This window comes from Procambarus clarkii, chromosome 92 (assembly GCF_040958095.1).
Source record: "Procambarus clarkii isolate CNS0578487 chromosome 92, FALCON_Pclarkii_2.0, whole genome shotgun sequence".
NCBI lineage: Eukaryota > Metazoa > Arthropoda > Malacostraca > Decapoda > Cambaridae > Procambarus > Procambarus clarkii.
Window position 1 is genome coordinate 8,401,005 of NC_091241.1, and position 8,547 is coordinate 8,409,551.

Consider the following 8,547-nt stretch of genomic DNA (forward strand, 5'->3'; position numbering starts at 1 on the left):
TTAGTGTTTTCATTGTCATTCCAGGAAGTTATGTAAATTTAAGATTGACATTTTCATTAGTGGCATATGCATCTTGTAAATGCAAAAAAATGTATGAAATAAGTTTCATTAACTTCCATGATATTAGTTTTTTTTTTTGTTTTTTTTAGGCTGTATACAGTATTGATAATTAAATACACTTAAACCTTAACAACTTTTTTTTTTTTTTTTGAGGTATTGAAGTTAAACGCATCTTTTTGTCTAGTGTTGTGCTATCGGTAAAATCTGTTTGAACTGAGTTTTTCATAATTGTTTGTACATTAGTGTATCTGGATATAATTCCTTGTTTCCCATGTCAACTCTCCTACCTCATGAGGGTGGCTTTAGGAGGTAGGATCCGTATTTAGTGGGATTGTTAAAATTCCCTTTGTCATTTCAAGTGCTATCAAGCCGAGACTATTGAAGGAATTGTGGTCAGGTAGTGCTTTGTTTTAGATACCAAACAGGTGAAGAATTTGCCACTTGTACAAGGATACGTAGAAAGGCAATTACATCACATTAGTTAAAAAATAAGAGAAATAAGCAGAAAGTGACAGGAGAAAGAAGAAATTTGGAGCACAATACACGGTGCCGTATTGAATGAAGTCTAGTACTATTTGGTGTGGTGTAGATATAACCAAGTGAAGTTACCTTGTACAGTACTTCAACTGGCAGTGCTATGATTGATTGAGGTCAACCAGTCTGTTACCTCTTGCTACAGCCATGTTAATTTCTGTTGTAAGAAAAGGTAAAAAAATGAGTGAAGTGGCCTCTGTTACACATGGAATATGTATTTATTTTTGCCATTTTAAAAATGGGATGGTGCATATAAAAGTAATTTTTAAGCTCTCTTTTTTTCCTTGCTAAAATATCTCCTTGCCTTTTCACAAATCCATACAAGCAGAGGTATTGACTACTAAATACTGTGTAATAAGTATTTTATTCTTGGCTTGTAAAACAAAGTACTTGTTACTTGCCAATTTGTTCATCTCGGAGTACAAGTTGAAACTAATGATCTGTTGTTACAAAACTGATAGGTATGACTTGTACTATTTTGTGAGGACAATACAAAGCTCCCTTTCATGTGTGTACTGCACCTTGACCATTGCCCTTCCTTTGAAAGCCCTACTTTGCAATCTTTTACTGCATGGATTGCTCGCTTAGTCTTCTCCTGGTACATGTCCCTAATGTGTATCCTACTGTGCCTAACTTGCCCCCCTGTGGTTTGTACATCCTGCCTCCTGTCCTGAAATGCCTTTTTCTTGTGGATTTTCACTGCCATTTCTGTTTTACTGCTCTAAGTCTGCTGATGAAGTTGCCTTCTCTTAAGTGTGAAACCTGTAACTTGCTTTACTCCACACTTATTTTTATTGCAGAGCTTTATGTGATCTTGTGTTCTTTAGACTTGTCATACTGCAGTGATAGCTCTTGTAGTTGGCTCTCATGACCCTGATATGTTGTATCCCTTCTCATCCTGCAGTGGTTGAGATCCAACATCGTAGGTTCCTCATCAATTTATCCAAGAGTTCTCATCTAATGGCACTTTTTAAGAGTGCATTACAAAAGCCCAAAAATTATGTTCAACATTATCGTTATTTACTAATCATGTTCTTGCAGCACAGTGTAAAAGGGGGTCCATAACTTGATTTTGCCCCCCCCCCCCCCTCCTATTAGTTATTCACATTTGTGTTGTTCCCGACTTGAGACAAGCATGTTACAATTTTAACACTACGGCAATTGTTACCTTTGCTGATAAACTTCCTTATCCCGGATGCCTTACCACTGAAATTTTGTGTACATATATGTTCTTATCCAAAATTTGAAAAATTATGGAATGCATTTTGGCATTCTGGCAAGCCATAGTCACTAAAAGAATTAAAAACTTACAAATGTATGGCTAAAAACAATAGTATTCAAGTTATAGAATCCCTACATTGCTACAAATAACTGCAGCAATTAGAAGTGCAGCTCTAGCTTTTAAATTTCATTACTGATTACAAATGTTTCATATTGGCCATGTGATCGTTTTACTAATATTCAAAATCTGGAATTTGCTTTTTCACTTTTTAAATGTCATTATTTATTTTTTCTTTCTGCTCTCCCATCACCCTGAATATTATCTATGAACTTGTACATGTACATGCAGTACAGTATAGTGTTTTGAGCGTGGCACCTTTTTTTGATAATTACCTAATTCAAGAGGTTGTTATAAGGAGATTCACGATCAGTGGCTATGTAGCCTTCCCGGCTTGGTGCCGCCTTTGATCAATTTATGATCAATGTCCATGTATCACTTTCAGTTATAATTGTCAAGACCCAATACATGTTTTGGTAGTCTTCAAAAGAACTACTTCAAATTTTTGCCTAGTCATTTATGACGTGACTCAACCGTTGGAGAGATGGTTAGCTACTGTACTGGTAATAAATTATGTACTGTACTATTAAATCTAACCTATCCAATGGACTTCCTTCTGTCGCCAAGACAAAAAGTTGGGAAACGTCTTGGCTATTTTTACGCAATGGTCACACGTTATCTAGAGATGATTTCGGGGCTTAGTGTCCCTGCGGCCCAGTCCTCGACCAGGCCTCCTTTTTGTTACACATCCAGAAAGCAGCCCGTAGCAGCTGTCTGCAACTGGCACTGCAATTCCTAGGCACCTATTTATTGCTAGGTGAACAGGTGTGAAAGAAACTGCCAATTCGGGGATCGAACCCTGGAACTTGGGACTACGAATCCCGATCCCTGTCCACTCAGCCGTCAGGCGTCCTCAAATGTGATTTACGCCCACGCCCACATGATTTAACTCTTAAGAACTAGGGAGACCTTCCTATTTCTAAAATGACGACTATGGTCTAAAACCTGAGAAAAGAAAAAGCTACTCTGAACAAATAACTTTACAAAAATTATATTGTTTTGTATGCGGTAAACGAGGAGAGTTGTTCTCTTGAGATAATTTCGAGACTTAGCGTTCCCGCGGCCCGGTCCTTGACCAGGCCTCCCTTTTTTGTTATACACCCCCCTAGGAAGCAGCCCGTAGCAGCTGCCCAACTCCCAGGTACCTATTTACTGCTAGGTAACGAGGGCATCAGGGTGAGAGAAACATTTTGCCCATTTATCTCTGCCTCCACCGGGGATCGAACCCGGAACCTCAGGACTACAAATCCGAAGCGCTGTCCACCCAGCTGTCAGGCGCCCCTAAGTGACAAATGTTCATACCAGTACTGGTCTGATTGTCAAGATCAAACATGTTGATTACTGTATCCAAGCATGGAGACCGACCAGATCGCATCTTCAGATTTCATAGCTGATTTGGAGAAAGTTCAGCACTGGGCAACAAAAATCATTCCAGAACTAAGCTGACTCATACCAGGAACAGTTGATGGCCTCGGAGCTAACACTGCAAATCACATATGACAGGGCTGATCTAATTTAACATTGAAGAATTTGGAGGATATTGATCCAGACTTGCTTTAAAACGTTAGATGTAACATGAGCAGGGACCATCGGTTTAAGCTCAAGCTACAATGTAGGACTGAAAACAGACTTTATCACCCATAAGGTTATACTTAATTATTTATAATTATGAATTAAACCCATGGAACCGCATACCCGCCGGAGCCGTAAATGCCAGAACACTGCTGAATTTCAAAATCCAACTGTAAAATCATTGGGACAAATGGAGGGCTTCCTGTCCCCGTCGAGTCCACTAGTGTGTCAGTGGTTCTAGATTGAAACACTTAATTACGCTTGAAACAATCTAGGGTCCCTCGATTGTTTCAAGCGTGGGTTGGACATGTTCATGAGTGAGATTGGGTGGTTATAGATAGGAGCTGCCTCGTATGGGCCAATAGGCCTTCTGCAGTTACCTTGTTCTTATGTTCTGAGGTAAATTTAAGTAAATAGCAGGTAATTGTTCTGCGTTGAACTGTTTTCTATTCTCGTGTTGGTATTTTACTTGAATTTAATGAAGGGGCTGCCATATGCTCTAGTGTTCTCGACGAGGACAGGAACCCAGCGTCTTGTCAATGGTCCTTCAATTTGTCCTGATGAATTTATCAAGCTGGATCTACAACATTGTTTTGGCATATACGGCTTCAGCGGGTAGGCGGTTCCACGGGTTTATAACACTGTGGGTGAAAACGTATCTCTTGTTTTCTGCCCTACATTGTGGCTTGTTGAGCTTGAAACTGTTAGTCTTTGTGTTACATTTGACCTTTAGAAGAAGTGGGTTGGATAACAATCCTGCTAGGTAACACTCCTCCAAATTGTTCAGTATTTTAAGTTTCGATGCGATTAGCCTTGTCATGTCTGGTTTGGAGTGTCAGCCTTGTGGCCCTGAACCCTTCCTGGAATGAGTTATCCTGAAAGTTATCTAGAAATTTGAATACTTTGTAACACAGGCGGTTGGACCAGGCTCTCTTTCTCTCCCTTCTGTTTGCCCTTTTGCCTTGTCTCCCCATCTATCCTTTTCCCCATCATCCTCTTCCCCCCCCATGGTCCCTCACTCTGCCTCTCCCCAAACACCCTCCCCCCTTCTCTCAGAAAACTTATTATTAAGAAGCACTGAAACAACACTATGGGTCTCAGAAAATTTATTACAACGCACTGGAAACTGTATGGAAAACATCAAATGCTACATGTCATACTTGACTACATGAAAATCGCTTGGAGGTCTCTATAAATGCAAATATTTCTTAAAGTAGTTAACATTGGCCGACCCCCAAGCAGTTTATGTTCATCCCGTACTCCAGACCATTCCTCCTGCAAGGTTGAGTGAGACTAGCTTCAAGCGACTGGGACCTAGATTCACGAAGCTCCATGTATTTAATAATTGTAATTATTAATAATTGGAAATATTAATTAATACTAAATAATATTATTTAATAAATTAGTCCCAATTCAATGAAGAGTTTTCTTCCAAGCACAGCTAGAAACTTGTAAATATAAATACAAGATAATAGATAGATCGATGAATAAATAGACAAGAATAAATGTACAAGAATGTAACAACTCTTGTATATATCTCAAATATCTCAAAAGACAACGTTCAAATATTGCACCAAGTAATGGCGAGAGGAAAAAAACTAAACAGTATACATTACATTTGAAATTAATAATGGATGAATGGTAATAAATTGGTGTATGTTTGTATGTATACCAGACAAAATCCATTTAATGGCAGAATTTAGCCATTTTGTGAAAAACTTTTATATCTCATATTATTAATTATAACAGTAATCTAAAAAAGTCATAGTTTGTATATTCAAGAGATGAAACAGAGAGCCATGAGCTAGAGCGATGTGCTGAGTCCATAAGGAGGCGGAGCTTCCAGAAATACCTTCCTGTGATTGGCTGTTGCGGGGAATACCAACACTCTTTTATGAATAAAATTTAAACTAAGAAATAAGTCCTTGTGCACAACCACAAGGTTGTTGTGAAAAATAACAACAATTTCTGTTTTACACCTAACAGAACTCTCCATCTAACTGAATAATTTACTCGAATAAGAGGGCAGAGCAGTGTATCATTATTTGTGTCAAGGCAACCCCCAATAGTAATGTCACAACCTAGGTAGCCAGCCCATGTTTCTGTAACACCCGTTACATCCTGTAGTATTTAATTATCACTATAATAATACTTTTAAATACTTAACATTTCACTTTTTAGGTAGATTAATGTTGAGGCAGAATGTCATAAGCAAGGATGGTGTGCTGAATAAAGATTATTTATTAAGTTCGTGGAACCTTTAGCTGATCCTTTCCTGTGATTGGCTGTTGTGTGAATGTCAACAAAGAATATCTACCAATGATATGCCATTTATTATGCACCCCATACCACTTGTGGGCGGAGCTTGGAACCTCCTACCCGAGCACAACAACCCGCCTTATGGGTTGCTGTTTGGCTATTTATAGTGCCAAATTTTTCCTATATATAGGAAAAAAGAGAGATGGCGTTAGTTGTATTTTGTGGGGTAATTTGTTATAAGTATCATTTGATGTCAACAGATGGCGTAAGCTGTATCTTATGGCTATATTAACCTGCCAGTTGATAGTGTTCTTATCTGCCGAGAGATGGCATCAGCTGTGTTATTATTACTTCCGAATTCCCTTTAAACACTGATCTACAAATCCCGTAGCTTATGATAAGGTTTTATACCATTTATGATAAGTATTAGATAACTGGAGTTCCGCAATTACTTTTATTTATCAACTGTTAGTAGGATATCATCATATAATGTCTGGTTAGGACGTACTGCTCCTGACTGATGAAGATTAAGCCACCCAAGAGGTGGCACGGGCATGAATAGCCCGTAAATACTGCTCTCGTAATATTATTCAGGGGGTGGGGGAACTGTCAAGTGAAAGCGCCAAGCCATTACGGCTATATAGCACTCGGAAGGGGTCAGGATACGGATTTGGGATGGAACGGGGGAAAGGAATGGTGCCCAACCTCTTGGGCGGTCGGGGATTGAACGCGGACCTGTAGGAAACGAGACCGTCGCTGTACCGTCCAGCCCAAGTGGTTAAGCGTAATATTATTAAAACAACAATTTATGCATATAATAACAGCATTTCACACTAAAAATACTTGGATATATTGAAATTTGGTAGTGAATTCCAATCTAGGAATCTCCTATGACTAAACTGTACTTTTTAATCATTTTTATGTACTTACTACTTATTATTAAATTATTTAGTACTTACTATAATAATTAAATGAATTATTTTATTTAATATTTAAATTAAATGATAAAATAATAGGTAATAATAAATCATTGAGTAGGTGGGACAGGCAGCCAGTGTGTATATATATACATGTTAGGCTTACACAAAGGTCCCACAAAGGTCCGACAAAGGTGCCGCAAAGGTGCCAAATTAAAGACTGGGTGCTGCCGGGGTGGGCCCAAGGGCTGCTGGTGGCCCTGGCCAGGCTGAACTTCCGCACCCTTATAATCACCATTGTTTAATAATCTTCACAGGGAGAAACAACTGTAAATATAGGAATAGTTTATTACAACATACACGGTAAAGAAAACAGCTCGGAAACTAAGGAAATAAAGCTACCGAAAAACACATTACAGTTCACTTCAAGTTCAAATATGTTTATTGAGACAATAAAAAAAATACATCTCAAAGGGATAGAGTAGCTTAGGCTATTTCTACCCCCTCTACTTCAAGTCCCTCAAGGGGCGCACAAATTCAGTGAGTACAAATACACAAATCACAATACAAGAATCCCATTTAACATAGCAGGTTAAAATAGGAAGCACAGCATATAAGTGTTAGTTACAAGTTACAAGAGAACAAGTGAGAAGGCGGTGGAGGCCAAAACCGGAATTGTACACTGATTTTAATGCAGATATGTCGTGATTATTATAATATAAAGATGTTAAGGCACGAAAACCTTTTTATTCGTTAAATTGTATAAGGCAATTAAAAGAACCTAACTCACAGCCCCTCTGCTCAAGTCCCTCAACATGCTAAACATATACTCACTCTACACATTCTCTTGTGCTATCTACATGTACAAAACCCTTGTGCATGGTCGGGCTTCGGTTGGTGCATGGTTGTGCTTCAGATATATATATATATATATATATATATATATATATATATATATATATATATATATATATATATATATATATATATATATATATATATATATATATATATATATATATATATATATATATATATAATATGTGTGTGTGTGTATGTGCAGAAATAATATTAATAAAACAATTAACATCGTGTAGTGTACTTTATATATCAAAATATATTACTTTGAAACCCATATCATTCACTAAAAAAAATTGGGCTACTCTAACTACAAATTCGCTACTTTTAGACAGTCAGCTCGCTACTTTCAGGAAATTAGATCTTATTTAATACTAAATAATATTATTTAATAAATTAGTCCCAATTCAAAGCAGAGTTTTCTTCCAAGCACAGAAACTTGTAAATATACATACAAGATAATAGATAGATCGATAAATAAATAGACAACTTTCAAATATTGCACCAAGTAAGTGCGAGAGGAAAAAAACTAGACAGTATACATTACATTTGAAATTAATAATGGATGAATGGTAATAAATTGGTGTATGTTTGTATGTATACCAGACAAAGTCCATTTAATGGCAGAATTTAGCCATTTTGTGTAAAAACTTGTATATCTCATATTATTAATTATAACAGTAATCGAAAAAAGTCATAGTTTGTATATACAAGAGATGAAACAGAGAGCCATGAGCTAGAGCGATGTCCTGAGTCCATAAGGAGGCGGAGCTTCCAGAAATACCTTCCTGTGATTGGCTGTTGCGGGCAATACCAACACTCTTTTATGAATAAAAATTAAACTAAGAAATAGTTCCTTGTGCACAACCACAAGGTTGTTGTGAAAAATAACAACAATTTCTGTTTTGCACCTGACAGAAATCTCCATCTAACTGAATAATTTACTCGAATAAGAGGGCAGAGCAGTGTATCATATTTGTGTCAAGGCAACCCCTACAATAACGTCCC